The sequence below is a fragment of the Canis lupus genome, chromosome 34 (genome assembly GCF_011100685.1).
Source record: "Canis lupus familiaris isolate Mischka breed German Shepherd chromosome 34, alternate assembly UU_Cfam_GSD_1.0, whole genome shotgun sequence".
NCBI lineage: Eukaryota > Metazoa > Chordata > Mammalia > Carnivora > Canidae > Canis > Canis lupus.
The window spans coordinates 36914160-36929789 of NC_049255.1; positions in this window are offsets into that span (position 1 = coordinate 36914160).

Here is a 15630-nt window from a genome sequence, read left to right on the forward strand (position 1 = left end):
CAAAGTGCTCATACAGCAATTAATTCAATTTTAGAAATCATGAAGAGAAACTTCAGCCTGTCTTTACCAATGTTTTTGACTTTTAGAATCAGTTATACCCTCAACAATAAAGATGTAAAGTGTAATCTCATGGGCACAGGGACTTAAGTGCCACTATCCCTCCCACAAAATAGAGCCAGGAAAATCTTCAAAATCACGGCATCTCTCTTCCTTCCTCCATGCCTTCTCTCTCCTCCTTCTTCCCATCTTTCTCCTCCCCTCCCATCTCCCTTTCCTTTTCCCTCTCGTTTTTCTGCTTAGTCATAACTTCCAAACCCTCGCATCTTAGCTTATACATAATTTGCCTTAACTTTAGCTCTGACCTAGTAGATTTCAAAAGTCTAGTCCTCAATACAACTTATCTCGGTTTCTGAGTATATTAGTTGAAAATCTCAAGAGAACATAATGGGCCCAAATCATCTTCCTATGAATGAGCTACTCTTGAGTCAAATGATTATTTCTGGTTGAATCACTTGTGTTAAGAACAGATTCTGTAGTATAAAAATGTCTGCCAAGGCATGTTTTTTGAGAAGGGCCTTTGGTGGGGGCAATCCCCCTCTGGTTATGACACAGGAGGAAGTACTAAAACATATCTTCTACACAGACTTAATTCGAGCTACTTTTTTTGTATGTTAAGATTTTGAAATTATCTCCTAGAAAAAGCATTGAGTACCATTAAACATTTTTCCGTTGAGGTTGAATTCACATAGCAAAATTATTTTAAAGTGTATAATTCAACAGCAATTAGTACATTCAAAATGTTGCATGGTAAGCCTTTCGTAATCATGTAGCATGCAGATTTTCCAATTTCCCAATTTTCTCTCTTCCTTAAAAGATTAAGTAGTTGATACATTCTTAGAATATAAGTAACAACCAAAATCAATCAACCTGACTGTATTACTGGCTTGTTATACAGGAACTCTTGCTGCTGAAATTGTTCCAAATACAGTAGCAAATGGTGGGAATAGTTTCCCCTTTTTTTCTTTTCAAGAAAAATAGGAGGAAGAAAGGAATATTCTTTGAAAATGGCTTTCTCAACAACAACAAAAATACGTGTCCAAAAGCTTCCATTATACTCAGAATGCTCACAATGATATTTCAGCCAAAATGGGAGCCCCTTTCACCTGAAAGGGCTTCTGAGCAAGGCACGGTGCTCACCTCTGCTCTGAACTGTCTCTTAGAGACGGTGGCCATTAGTAGGTTGCAGGAGAGATGTTTTATCTCTGGTGCTTGGATGGAATGGGGCCAACTGATGAAGACAGGAACTCATGGACAGAGGGATGGTCTCTGTCAAAATAGGAATGCATGATGCTGTCATGGCCCTTAGTGTCCTCCAGGAAGAACTAGAAAACACAGGAGACCAAGACTTTCTTATCTTTAGCACACATGAGGAAGAAGTAGGAATGGCTTTGCTGAGCTCTGTTGGGCACCCACTCAGTTCCTCTCATGCTACAAAGGTGGCCTAAGAGTACAAAAGATCTTGTGAGCTTTAGCTCTGGATTTGCACAAAGTGTGTTCACAGGCTCCACCACTTACCAGCTGTTTGATTTGAGGGGAATTATTTAATGTCTCCAAGCCACAGTTTTGTCCTCAATGCCTCTCTTGGTCTCACACTCCACCCCTAAGACTGATGCCATGTTAGGCAAGATCTCTCGTGCACTGCTATAGAAGAATATAAAATATTCCAACTACTTTAGAAAGCAGTTTGACAATTGCTTTAAAAGATAAGCATACAACTACCATGCAACCCAGACATTCCACTCCTAGATTTTACCCATGAGAAATCAAACCACATGTCTGTACAGAGACTTGTACAGGAAAGTTTGAAGTTTTATCTAAAACATCTCTAGACTGGAAACAACACAAATGTCCATAAACAGATGGATGGATAAATAGATTGCAGTATATCCATGTGCTGGAACACTACGCAGCAATAAAAAGACATGATCTATTGATACACACAACAAAACAGATGGATCTCAAAATAACTATTCTGACTAAAAGGAAACAGAATAAAGTAGATACTATGGGATTCCATTTATCGAAAATATAAACTATAAATCCCATTTATAGACTATTTTACAAAGTCCAAACAATTCAACAGTAGCAGAGAATAGGTCAGTGGTTACCCAGGGCCAGGAGGTGGGGGCAAAGGAGGAAGGGGATAACAGAAGGCCATGATAACTTACCAAATTTGAAATATATGTTGCTTATTGTGTACTTATCACTCCTCAATAAAGCTGCTGAAAACGAAGTACATCTAGGAAGTTCAGGTGAGAGACCTCAGCCACTGATGGTATTTGTAATCCATTTAGAACGTAGTGGTTCTTAACCTTGGCTACCTATTACAGTCACTGGGGACTGTTAAAAATATTTATGCCTGGGCTTTCTCTGTAGAAACTTATCTACTGGCTTAGTACGTGACCCTGGTATCAATATTTTTTACAACCTCCGCAAGTAATTCTACTGTGAACTGAGGGTTGAGACCCATGGCTATAGAAAAAATTATTGCTGTCAATGGCCATATTTAAGGAGGACACATGAGGCCACATACTGATCCAGGGACAGAAACCCAGAGCATCAAATAGGAAGAAACCAGGCTTGGCTTGGGAGTAGAACAGGTAATGCAGTCCAAGCAGCAATGGGGAAGATAAAGAGAAAGTAGGGCTGGTATCACATATGTGGAAGGCTGGCCCTGGCTCTGAGGATGGGGAGAGCAATAGAAACTAAAGGGAATTTTTCTTGGTGAAGCTTTGATGATAGAACAAACAATTGGCCCAAGGCTGGCAGTGCAGATGGAGTTTGGGGTATCTTTCTAAAACCATAGTTAGCCATCTGGGAACTTCTAGATTCTTGCTCCTCCAAAGGGGCCCTATGGCCTGGCAACACGGGCAACATCTAGGATCTCATTAGAAATGCAGTATCTCTGATCTCACCCCAAATCTACTGAATGTGATGCTGCATTTTAACAAGATCCCCAGGTGATTCATATGCTCAGTAAAGCTTCATAAGCACTACTTTGATCCTAATAGAAAGACAACAAAGTATTAATTGGTAAAGATAAATGTTCTCCTTTTAAAAAGGAGGTGTGTTTGGGGCAAAAGAAACCTTGGGCCAAGAGTCAGGGCTCTGCTGCCTGATTTCTGCTCCTCCCCAACCCCCTCTGTGGCCTTTCAAAAAAAATTTTTTTTTTTTGTATTTTTCCAGTTGGAGATGTCCTTCCATTCATTAACAAGAAGGAGTATGGTTTCAATCCTCATTCCTTCAGGTTTGTGCTTTAAAGGAAAATTAAAAAAAAATAAAAAATAAAGGAAAATAAAACAGGGAAAGAGGGATAAACAGTGTACTCCACAGGCTGCCTAGGGACACTTTACTGATATTTGAGCAGATGGCTGAGGCAAGTGAGGGCTCAAGTCATATGAATGTCTGTTAATGAATGGAATTGCGTTTCAGGCAGGAACAGGAGAGAAGGAAGAAAAATAACATAAAGGCTGTTAGAGGGGGTTAAGTAAATTATAATCAATACATTTACTAAAATACTATGCAGATATTCGAGAAGGTGATCTCTATTAGTACTTACTAGTATGGAAAGACTTCCTTAATAATTTCTTGAACTGTTATAAGTGTAGAGTTCATCTTATTGATATAAATGTGTGGAGACTTTGGAGGAAGAGGGTGGAGTAGGAGGATCCTAAATTGACCTCGTCCCATGGGTATATCTAGGTAACACTCACATCAGTGTAAATAACCCAGAAAACAACAGGAAGATGGGTGGAACAGACTCTCCACAGCTACATGTTGAGAGGCCACAATGGAAAAGGTAGAAAGGGCAAAGCCATGGTCAAGAACCAAACTGGCCTGAGAGCTGTCCTTGGGAGGGAGGACACCTCAGGCAGGAGCAGGCATCCCAGGCTGAGGGAATCGCACTGGGAAGATGAATCCCCAGAACATTTGGTTTTGAAAAGCAGAGGGGATTAACCTTACAAATTCTTACAATCAGTGGGGCTTAACACCTAGAACTTTAAAATAATCAGCAGGCGTGGCTCTGGAAGAGCCAGGAGGCCAAGAGGAAACAGACTCCTCGCCCTTAAAGAGACAACACAACCAAAAGCCTGTTGAGCTCAGCAGCATAGAAGCATTTGGAAAAATGCATGGGATATATGGAAAGGAGATTTATTTACTAGTTTCAGAGCATGTGCTAGAAGGGAATTATCATGGGAGACTTCTCTAAGAACAAGAGAGCTGGTGGGTGTCCCTTCCTTCCCCTTCTCTCCATCCTAGACACACTGACATCTGTGGGAAACAGTGCAGGTGATCAACCTCCACCTAACTTGCCAATGGCATGCCCACCACCGTGCTCTTATGAACCCACTCCCTCCAACTCAACTTCAGCAGAAGTTTTCTGAAGCAGCTATACACCAATTCCCACAGCAGAATGTTGTAGATGTTGCTGGCACCATGCCCTACATCTGTGTTCTGCAGACCCATCCCTTCCAATCCAGCCTTGCCTGGAGCCCATACAAAAAAGTAATACAGGCCTGGCAGTTTGCAAGCAACACCAGCCGGGGCCAACACCATCCAAAGTGACTTCTGCTCCAGGGAAAAGGGAAGATGACCACACACCAAACCCACTGTGGCCCCAGTATTGGACTGGGGACAGACAATTGATCTGACTGCAAGCCTTATCTTCCAGCAAAAGTTTCTGCAGTTTAGTGCTACTGTAGCTCTGGCAAACACTTAGTCTGACCCAACTCAAGCCCAAGTTGTCCCCAGACTGACCCATTAACAGCACAGGGATCAAACCTTCCCCTCAGGTAAAGAGAGCCATTGCAGACAACTGAAAGCAAAAGCAGCTCAGCCACTATAGTAGGACATGTACAACACTCACAAGAGACACCCCTGAAGTGCCAGGTTCTGGTGAACAGAGGACATTGCACTGCAGGGCACTACAGGATCACTTCTCCATAAGACCACTACTTAAAAAAAAAGAAGATTTTTAGTTATTTATTTGAGAGAGACAGAGAGAGAACAAACAGGGGAGCAGCAGAGGGAGAGGGAGAAGCAGGCTCTCTGCTGAGTAGGGAGCCTGACACAGGGCTCAATCCCAGGACCCTGGGATCATGACAAGCCGAAGGCAGATGCTTAACTGACTGAGCCACGCAGGGGCCCCAACACCACTACCTTCAAGAACAGAAGGCATGGCTTGCTTTCCTGACACATAGAAACAGATGCAGAGAATTACTCAAAATGAGGAGATAGAGTAAATGTCCAAAATGAAAGAACAGGACAAAATCACAGCCAGAGAGCTAAACAGAAGAGAAATAAATATTATGCCCATTAGAGAATATGAAGTAATTGAAATAAAGATACTGGATTTGAGAAAAGAGTGGAAGACATCAGTGACATCCTCAACAGAGAGATAAAAAAGAACCAATCAGATGAAGAACTCAATAATGGAAATTAAAATACACTAAATGGAATAAATAGCAGACTCAAGGAAGCAAAAAGTCAGATCAATGACCTGGAGGACAGGGTAATGGAGAGGAATCAAGCTGAACAGGAGATAGAAAATACTACTACTACTACTACTACTACTACTACTACTACATGAAAATAGACTAAGAGAACTCAGCACACCCATCAAGCCTAATAACATGTTCACAGAGGGATCCCAGAAAAGAGAAAATCAGGCAGAAGATTTGAAGAAATAATAACTTCCTGAATTTGAACAAGGAACCAGAAATCGAAATCCAAAAGGCATAGAAAATCCCCTACCAAAAGTAACCCAAGGAGGTCCACACCAGAAACATAGTAATCAAAATGGCAAAAATAGTAATAAGGAAAGAATTGTAAAAGCAGCAAGAGAAAAGAAAATAGTTACATACAAGGGAAGCCCCATAAGGCTATCAGATGATTTCTCAGCAGAAACTTTGCAGGTCAGAAAGGAGTGACAGGATATATTCAAAGTGCTAAGAGAAAAAAGGAACCTGGAACCAAGAATACTCTATCCAGCAGAGTTATCATCCACAGTAGAAAGAGAGAAGAGTTTCCTACACAAAAACTAAAGGTTAGTGGTAACCACTAACCCAGCCCCACAAGAAATGTTAAAGGGGACTCTGAGTGGAAAGAAAAGACCACAGGAGAAAGAAAAATAGGAAGCAAGAAGCAGTAAGATTAAGTGTATCTATAAAAATTGGTCAGGGGATTCACAAAATAAAAGGATGTAAAGAATGACACTACCTAAACTGTGAGGGGTGGGAGGAAAAAATACACACTGCTATATGTGTAAGATGTTATAGATATACCTAATGGTAACCACAAATCCAAAACCAGTAATAGACATACAAAAAAACAAAGAGAAAGGAATCCAAATATATCACTAAAGAAAGCCAGTGTTTGTGTGTATGTGTTTGACCCTGTGTGTGCTTTGGGTGTGTGTGTGTGTGTGTGTGTGTGTGTGTGACTGATGTATGGAGAATTATCTAGAAAATGATCACAAAATGTTCACATTGGTAGTTTCTTAAATGTTATAATTTACATTGGATTAACATTTTTTTAGACATCTAAAAATGCAGATGATCAAATGTTATTACCCATCTCTCTCACTGGAATGTCAACTCTATAAAGACAGGAACTTTATTACTTTATTCCTATTATCCAGGTACATATGAGAGCATAATAAATATTTGTTAAATGAAAAAATAAAAAGAAGATGATGCAGAACCTACACAGAGATGAGCACTAGGTGAGATTGCTGGAGGTCAGGGACAGGCATGGGAACAATGAAGATACAGTAGACACCTGAGTAGATCCCACTGGTCAGGGCCTTTAATCCCCAGCATAAAACTGGGGGTGTCAATCTTCAAGAAATGTGTGGCCCTTGCTCAACTGAGATGAAGGGGTGGAGGATAGATATTCAACGATTTGGCTTCAGCCCACAGCCTGAAGAATGCCTTCCTCTATCTTTTGCTAAAAACACCACCACCACCACCACCACCACCACCAACAACAACAACAACAAAAAAAAAAAAAAAAAAAAGGAAAGAAGGAAAAGAGACAGTAAAGACATTCTCCACAAATGAAAAGAAATTCTCCACAAATAAGACATTCAGACATCTCCTCCTGGGCTCCTAATTTTGAGCCAGCCAAGGCTCTGGGGCTTCACATTCACTTCACTTGCTGGTTGATGGAGGCCCTGAAAACAAAATGAAAATGCTTCCGTTTCTCTATTCCAATCTGCACCACCATCTGCTGTGCTGGTTCCCATGGTGGGAGAGGATATGGATGGCCCAGAAAGCCCGAGATTCAGCAATGCCAATGCTTGGCCCTGAGGCCAAGTGGAATCTTCTTTTGGACAGTTTGCCTTCAGCGACGCTTAGGGTTTTGTCCTTTTTATACTGAAGACTTATGTGGGCAAGCACAGGCCCTGAATCGGTCCCACTAATCCCCCTTGGATTTCCACATGTGTAGGAAAAAAACTGCCCACTGTCTCAAAGACTCTTCCCTTTGAGAAATGCTTAATGATCACTGAAGAGAAGTGTCTTGATATTTACTACATCCTCTCGACCCCATTCCACCAGCAGAGCGTTTGTCTTTAAGTGCGAAAGCTGCTCCATCACTGACCCACTCCAAACCCAACACCGGCTCCACGAACAAACAAATAAACAACTGCGGACGTGTAATGATTCTGCTGAGTCATTTAAAGCACACAAATAACCGAGTATTGGCCAATTTCCGCTTTAAGCTACATAGAAACAGGGTGATCCGGATTCTAAAGGAGTAGCAGTGGTAACAGGCATCCACGGATGCTACAAACTGGGATCTGACCGTCCTCCCCCGGCCCTACGCATACAGGTCATGATAATCAGTATATAAACATAAAAGCCACTAATCCATTAGATCATGATAAACAGATAACACCTTGACCACATTCAGAAGTACTTTGGAGCAGCCTTTAAAAATACAAATTCAACAAACTACGCTTTATAAAAAATCAGCTCCAACTCCCCGAGTGTGTGCACACTGGTTAAGATAAAGTATAGTCTTCTCTCTCTCAAATACACAAAATCTTAGGAAAAAAAAAATCACGGAATCCAGACGACACTGACATTTTTCTGATATGTGACTCTTGTAACTGGTTCCCAAGACTAAAATGAGAATCTCTGCCCTACAAGAAGAACCGCATTAGGGGAGACTTTATGGAAAATCCCCCTTTGGGGCTTCCTTTCGCGCCAGCACTGGCATAGGAGCATCTTCTCCTTCATACAGGACAAGTAGGGATTAAGAGTCACTCTTGGTCTTCAGCAAGAATTGCCAAAATTAGAAAATTCTCCAGGGCCACCTCCCTTATAGCAGACGTCGCTAAGGGATCACGACACTTCTTGCAGCAGACCTCAGATGCGGCTTTATCATTGAGGTGACAATGACACTCATGGCCCAGACTAGGACACTTTGGAGAGTGAAAGAGGATGCAACGGTGCACCAAGCAGCTGCAGGCTGCCCGCCTCTAACCCCCCACCTGTGCCTCGCTTGACTTGGAGCCTAGAGCGCGAGTGATTACAGCTTCTTGGCGATTTCAACAGAACACAGAGCCGAGGCCAACAGGGAGCCCGATGTTTCCAGAAGATCCAGCTTGACCCCGCTAGATAATAGCCTTCCCTCATGCTAGCAAGTCTGCCCAAGACCGAGAAGGCTCTGTCAACCTGCTGGCCCTCGGCACCCCCGTGCCTCTGGGCTTGGCCCAGGACTTGGGAGACGCTCCTGGACGTTAGTCCTCCACCTTCTCAGGCTGCTCAGCCTCCTGAGTAAGGAAACGTTTTCTTTCCAACCAACACTTTTCTCCCGAGTGTTGGCTTTTGAGTGCTGAGCAGCCGAACTCGGGTCTCGGTAATAGACTTCGGTGGCTCTGCCCCCATCACGTGCACCCCCCCCGGGTCTCCCCAGGAAGGAGCGGCTGGCTGTGACGGCCACGCCAGGTCTCATCTGTTCCCGGACTGGGGACAGCAGTTGTCCCTGGCCACATGCCAGGCCACTGCCGCTTGCCCGAGCTGGTGGCCTGGCAGTGGCTCCAAGGCGGGTCCCAGGGGCCTGCAGATGCTTGGTTTGGCTGTGGGGCTCGGCCTCCCGCCCCTGCCTCAGCTGCGGGCCTCGAGGGGGGGCAGAGGGGCGCCCCGGGGTCAGCCTCCGGCTGGGCACTGGGTAGGCCTGAGGCCCGGCCACTTGGGGCCTTCTGAGTCAACCGGTGGCACCACTGCTAAGGGACATGGCTCCAGAGAGACGGTGCCAGGCTCCTCTTGGAAGGAGAGCCAGCGTGAGAGGCCTGGTGGCTCTGGGGTGGGGGCAAGTGGGCCACCCGTCGGGGCCCCTCTCCGGGTCTGCCGAGGGGTGTCTCCCGCCCGCAGCCTCCAGCTGGTCCCAGGCCGCCCAGGGAGCTGCTCTGCTGTAACCACGGCCTGCGAGGAGGTCAGGTGGGGACGTCGGCCCGAAGGCTCCCTGCCGTTCTTCCTCACGTCGGGCTGTCTCCAACTGGCGGCTGTTGAGTCGGCTCTCTTCTCTCTGGCTCAGTCAGCGAAGCCCCCAAGGTTTAAGGCAGGACACGTGCTAATGGCAGAGGTGCTCTGGCCTCATGTCCTCATAGCTTGGGTTCTTCCGTGTTCTTTCTGAGCCTTTGCCCAGGAAGATGGGGTTGCTCCTCTGCTCCCAAAGGAAGTCCAGCAGGACGTACTCCCAGTAAAGGTGCAGAGGCCCGAAAAGCAACCAGAGAGCCTGTTTTGCAGGAGGGAGAGGTGGGGACAGAAATAAAGGAACGTTAGTCCAAACTTTGACTCCATCTCCCATCTTGCTAGCATCACCCCTGCCTCCCCCCAACCCCACCACCTGGGGGCCCTCACAGTTGGCTCCTATACTGTCATCCGTGTCTGCGACGCCATGGGTTCCTGCTCCTCCTACCTTCACTCTCAAGGAGCAAAAAGCACCCAAGCTGTCAGGCTACCTCCTCCTGGGGTCCAAGCTGAAGAGCCTCCCACATCAGCATGTAGGGGCCCGGGGCCTCCCCTGGACTTCCCACTTCAGATTTCCCCACAAGAGCCCCAGGTAAAATAGACCGTGAGGAACAGATTGCTTTCTTAGCGAACGTAGGGACAACATATTTGATACTAAAGCTAAGCCAAGGTTGTTGGTTTAATTAAAATATACATGTCTTTAGAATTATCAGTATTAAATATGAAACTTGTTTTGCCAAGGTTTACTAAAGGTCAAATAAGCTCATGTTACATCTGCTGCAATTTGTCAGCAAAAATGACTTAAAATGACGGTTCGTTTTGTCTGTCTCACTAAGTTTTCATGACTAATCAGTTCAGAGCAAATAGATTAAATAAATAAAAAGGTTTATAGGTAAACTTTTGAATAGCTTTCAAAATCTTCGGTGACCTGAAACTTTGAAGTTTTGCTATCAAATGATTAATTGGGTTGAATTCATTGGATTTCTAAGTCTTTTCCAAATAAGATAAATACTGAAACACTAGTTACTAAATATAGGTTTATCTGCTTTTGGCTTTTTATTACAGAGAAACTAAAGATACTTGGGTCTGCTAGTAAACATGTTTTATGCTTTATTGAGAGGTGTAGTGTGAAAAACACGTTTCTAAAGATGTTGACATATTTATAAACTCGAGAGTCTAAAGAATTCTAGCCTAACAGATGGTTCGCGATTAGTTACTACTTAGTTTTCATTAGAAACTAAGGTTTCTAAGGACTAAAATTCTGCTAAATGTAGTTAAGCCTGCTAGAAATGATAAGGAGAGCAACTCTCTATGAAGGGGCAGTAAGATGTGTTTGTGATAAGGATTGAGGAATGGGATACATTTTTATTGAGGGGGGGGAAAGTAATTTTGTTCTAAGAGGAGACTCGGTTCTTTAAAGAGAGAAGGCTTAGGGAAAAATCTGAATGTTTTAAAAAAAAGTTGTAGAAAATTTTTGAAGAGGAGTATATGGGAAAGAATTTTATGTGTGGTCAAGACTAAGATTGGATGAATGAGTTTTAAAAGTCCATTTGCCTAAGATTGAAATTAGGTTTTTCTCTCTGTTAAAAAGACAAAGTTATCTTAGATTATTGGTCTGCTCCCTTTTTTAAAAAGTTTATTTATTTTTAAGATTTTTAAAATTTATTTATTCTTGAGAGAGGCAGAAAGAGAGAGAGAGAGAGAGAGAGAGAGAGAGACACACAGGCAGAGGGAGAAGCAGGCTCCGTGCAGGGAGCCTGAGGCGGGACTCGATCTGGGGTCTCTAGGATCACACCCTGGGCTGAAGGTGGTACTAAACCGCTGAGCAACCCAGGTGGCCTATTTTTTTAGAGAGAGAGCACATGTGCATGAGTTGGGGAGGGACCCTAAGCAGGCTCCATACTCAGCTCTGAGCCTGACGTGGGGCTCACTTGATCCCAGGACCCCAAGACCATGAACTTGAGCCGAAATCAAGAGTCAAATTCTCAACCAACTGAACCACTCAGGTGCCCTGGCCTGCTCTTGAAAAGAAATTATAAACAATGTTTTTTTTCCTTTATCTGCCCAGAAAGCCAAAGTTTCTATGTTTTGTCTTTATCTGGTTTTTGGCTACTTAAGAAAGCTAAAACTTCTCAATATTAAAGGTGCTAAGTTTTGTTAACTATATAACCTGTAGCATCTCTTGTTGCCACCTTGGTTAAATAATTAAATATTAAGTTTTACAATGATCTGTAATCCTATTTAGGCAGGAACTTTAAAACCTTCTGAGGTTTTTAACAAAACTTCCCCCAAATTCAAATTCTAAAGTCTTTTGGCTAATTAGGTTTATTTGGTATGTGAAATTACATGGAAACCAAGGCCAAACAAATGATGGTAAATCTTCTTATATTATATGTATGGGTTGATGCTATAAGTGTTCTCAAAATCAGATGAAATTTCCAAAGTTATATGGGGCACCTGGGTGGCTCGGTTGGTTAAGCATCTGACTTCAGTTCAAGTCATGATCTCAGGGTCCTGGGATGGAGCCTCACATCCAGCTCCCCACTCAGTAGGGAGTCTGCTTCCCTTTCTCCCTCTCTCTCCCCCCTTATGCTCTCTCTGTCTCTCTCTCAAATGGATAAAATATTTTTTTAAAAAAAATAAAATGTTAAAGTTATAATATGTCCTGGTATAAGGTCATCACTTGACATTCTAATGATTGAAATGTGTGTTGCGAAAATAACTAGATTTCCTTGTCAACTGTATTATAACAAACTCTTCAGATCCTGGACTATGTCTGTCCATTTTTTAGTCTTTTGTCATTTACAGTGATTCTGACGCTCTTACAAAACGGGTTTCATCTTCAAGGAGATTCATAAAAAGGACTTTTGACAAATACAGGTTTCTGATACCTTTAAGATCGTAAACTACATGGGGTAAGAATTTCTGTAACTAATGGAAAAGCTACATTCCAACAGAACAAGATTCGTAACATGGGGCTGAATGAATCGAGGAAGATAATTACAATTTTTATGACTCTTGTTTGGAACATTGCTAGTTCTCTAATGTTTGCTCTTCCCGACTTAAGGGAACTTTTTCTCTCAAGATATCTGTGACATATATAGAAATACGATAAAATATTCCTCTTTGAGCAAACTGAAACTATCTCTTCTCTCTACCTGAACCCTCTAGAATTCATAAACTCTCAGTGAGTATTGTTTCTTTCATGGCAGTTATAATTATTTCCATAAGGTCAGTAAGAATCTGTTGTCTTTATAACATGACACCATAGAAAACATTGGTTAGGTTACCAAGGCTTTGACTGGAATGTCATATTTGAGAGAGACAGTCACAAACTCAGATATGATCCAACAGCTTTAAGGAACTAAGGTTGACTTTATGGAGCCAATAGAGCCCCTTGGAAATGCTGGCCTGCTACCTTGTTTACAGAGTTCCCAGTAGCCTTACCAGGTGAGTAAAGAATGTCACCTTCCTAGCAGGTGCAGGAATGTCAGGCTATTTGAGGGACCTAGAGAAGAGGAATTCACCCAAATATATAGGTATTATGGGCAAATCTGATGGCAAGTATTTGACTTGGCTTCTGGCCTTGGGAGACTACTAGAAGTTCTATCTAAAATTTCCTTATAAAAAGTTCCAACAAAGCAGATTTAAAAGAATTTATATGGTTCAATGCTATTCTTGCTGTGTTTACATAAATAATTAAGCCATAAAATTTTGAAAACTGGACCTTTTTTTTTTAAAAAAACGAATTAGTCTTAATTTGGCTATCTTTGGAAATGAGGGAGATTTTAGAGAGAAAAATTATATTTCAATAACACACGTTGGTGGATATTAGATACAAGTTCTGATTGCTTTGAAATGTTTGTTGTTTGCCTAAGCTAGACGACTGTAAACTTCGGAGAAATTGCCACAATAGCTCATCTATAGACAACTTTCATGCCTGTTACACTGTGGGGATAATCCAAGGACCCCATGGGCACCTGATTGAACAGTTGGACAAGGGAGGCCCCTGCTTATTAGAAGTTGTTACTAGTCCCTCCTCAGTCCACAGTAAGTCTAAAGCTCTCCATTGGACTAGCGCTCTCAAATTATTCACGTGTGTCTTACGGAACCCCCCTGGGGAAACACCAGATGGAGCTGAGTGTTTCTTTGGATATACTTTGCTCCCCAGTGGGATGTTGCAGCTCATCAATCTGTGTCACGAAATTTGTCGAAATTTTTTCTTAATTCTCATTGCTAAGGAAACAGCCAACTCTCACCAACCTGCAAAAAGTTTTGGACTCCTTGACTAAAGTGGTAACTAGATAACAGGGAAGCCTCAGACTATGTTTTAGTATGTACAGTAGCCAACTCTTCACTGATATTAACACCACATGTGGGTTGAAACTCGTGAGGACAAAATTAAACAGCAGGCCAGTTGGTTGCAGCAAACCCCAGAACAACACATCCTTCTGCATCCAGGGGGTTGGAATTGGTTTGCTGACCTAATTTCTTGGATACCCTCTAGCATCAGATCTATTCTTTTTTTTTTTTTTTTAAAGATTTTATTTATTTATTCATGATAGTCACACAGAGAGAGAGAGAGAGAGAGAGAGAGGCAGAGACACAGGCAGAGGGAGAAGCAGGCTCCATACACCGGGAGCCCGACGTGGGATTCGATCCCGGGTCTCCAGGATCGCGCCCTGGGCCAAAGGCAGGCGCTAAACCGCTGCGCCACCCAGGGATCCCGCATCAGATCTATTCTAGGGGAGGTGACCAAAATGGGACTTACGATATTACTGATACTGGAATACACTAATAATGTTATATACCAGCATATGATGTAAGAAGGTGTCTAAATTTTAAATACAGAATTACCTCTATACTACCCCCCACCATGCCCATTTAGAAAAAAGTCTCTCATATGATATCACTAATATTTTTATGAAGAATATATCTTTTTCAATATAGTCTATGTTTTTAAATAAAATTACTTATGGTCTCCTTCTCTGTTACATTTGTGGTGAATGAATTTGAAGTTATTGACATCTTTGATTTCACTTTCTAGTAATCCCGGAGCAAATCCTGAAAAAAAGGAAGATATTTCTTTTCTGTTACTTTTTTTCTGTTGAAATTTTAATTTCTGCCCAAATTTCTTTACAGATTCTGTCCCTTTGTCCCTACTGAGAGTACCTTTCTGTGACAAATAATTTAATAAGACAAAATAAATAAAAAACTAATAAGTCAAATAAATTGACTATGATTTTTTGGAATGTTTTACAATATTTAGATCTTGGGAAATAGTCGACCTTCTCAATTTTGTTCCATCAAAAGATCCATCTCAAAGATATTCCAAAGATCAGTTATAGAATGTCAAAATTAAATCTACACAATTTTGAGTTCTCATTACATAATTTGTTGAGTTTCTTCCTGTTTTCAGAGGGATATATATTATAATGTTTTTCTGTTGCAAGCTGTGTTTTCAGTATACTTTACACATTTCTCAGAGCTTCAAGCGCTGATTTTTTTTTTTAGTTTTTTTTTTTTAGTTTTTTAATTAGTTTTTAGGGTTTTTTTGGGTATTCCATTTGTTGACTACTCTGATTAAACATTTCAACTGATTTTAAGAGAAAGACAAATGTAGAAGACTCATTTATGATTCTATTTGAGAACACTAAAGTTGACTTACAAAGTAGTTCTTCAAAAGCACAAGCATTTCTGAAATTCAGTTGATGATGGGTAGCAAAGAGAGAATGAATATAACCATTCTGAGACATTTTGTGTCCCAGTTACTCTGTGTGTTTGTGTATTTTGTAAATTGTGGCAGTACATCTTCTATTTTAATTGGTGGAATTTCACAACTTCTTTGGATGAATTGCAAATTATGTAAGTACCACAGTTCCAAGTTCTGTTGTCTGTTCCACCAGACTCATCATTTAGTAAGAACACTATTTTTATTGTGGCACTTTGCCTCACCAAAATTACATTTTATCACCTCCAAATGAATACATTTAACTTCATGGGGAAATATTTAACCAAAATTACAATTATTCTCAGCAACATAAGATGTTTCACTTTGGCAAAATGATTCCCAAAAGGTTTATTTCATCAA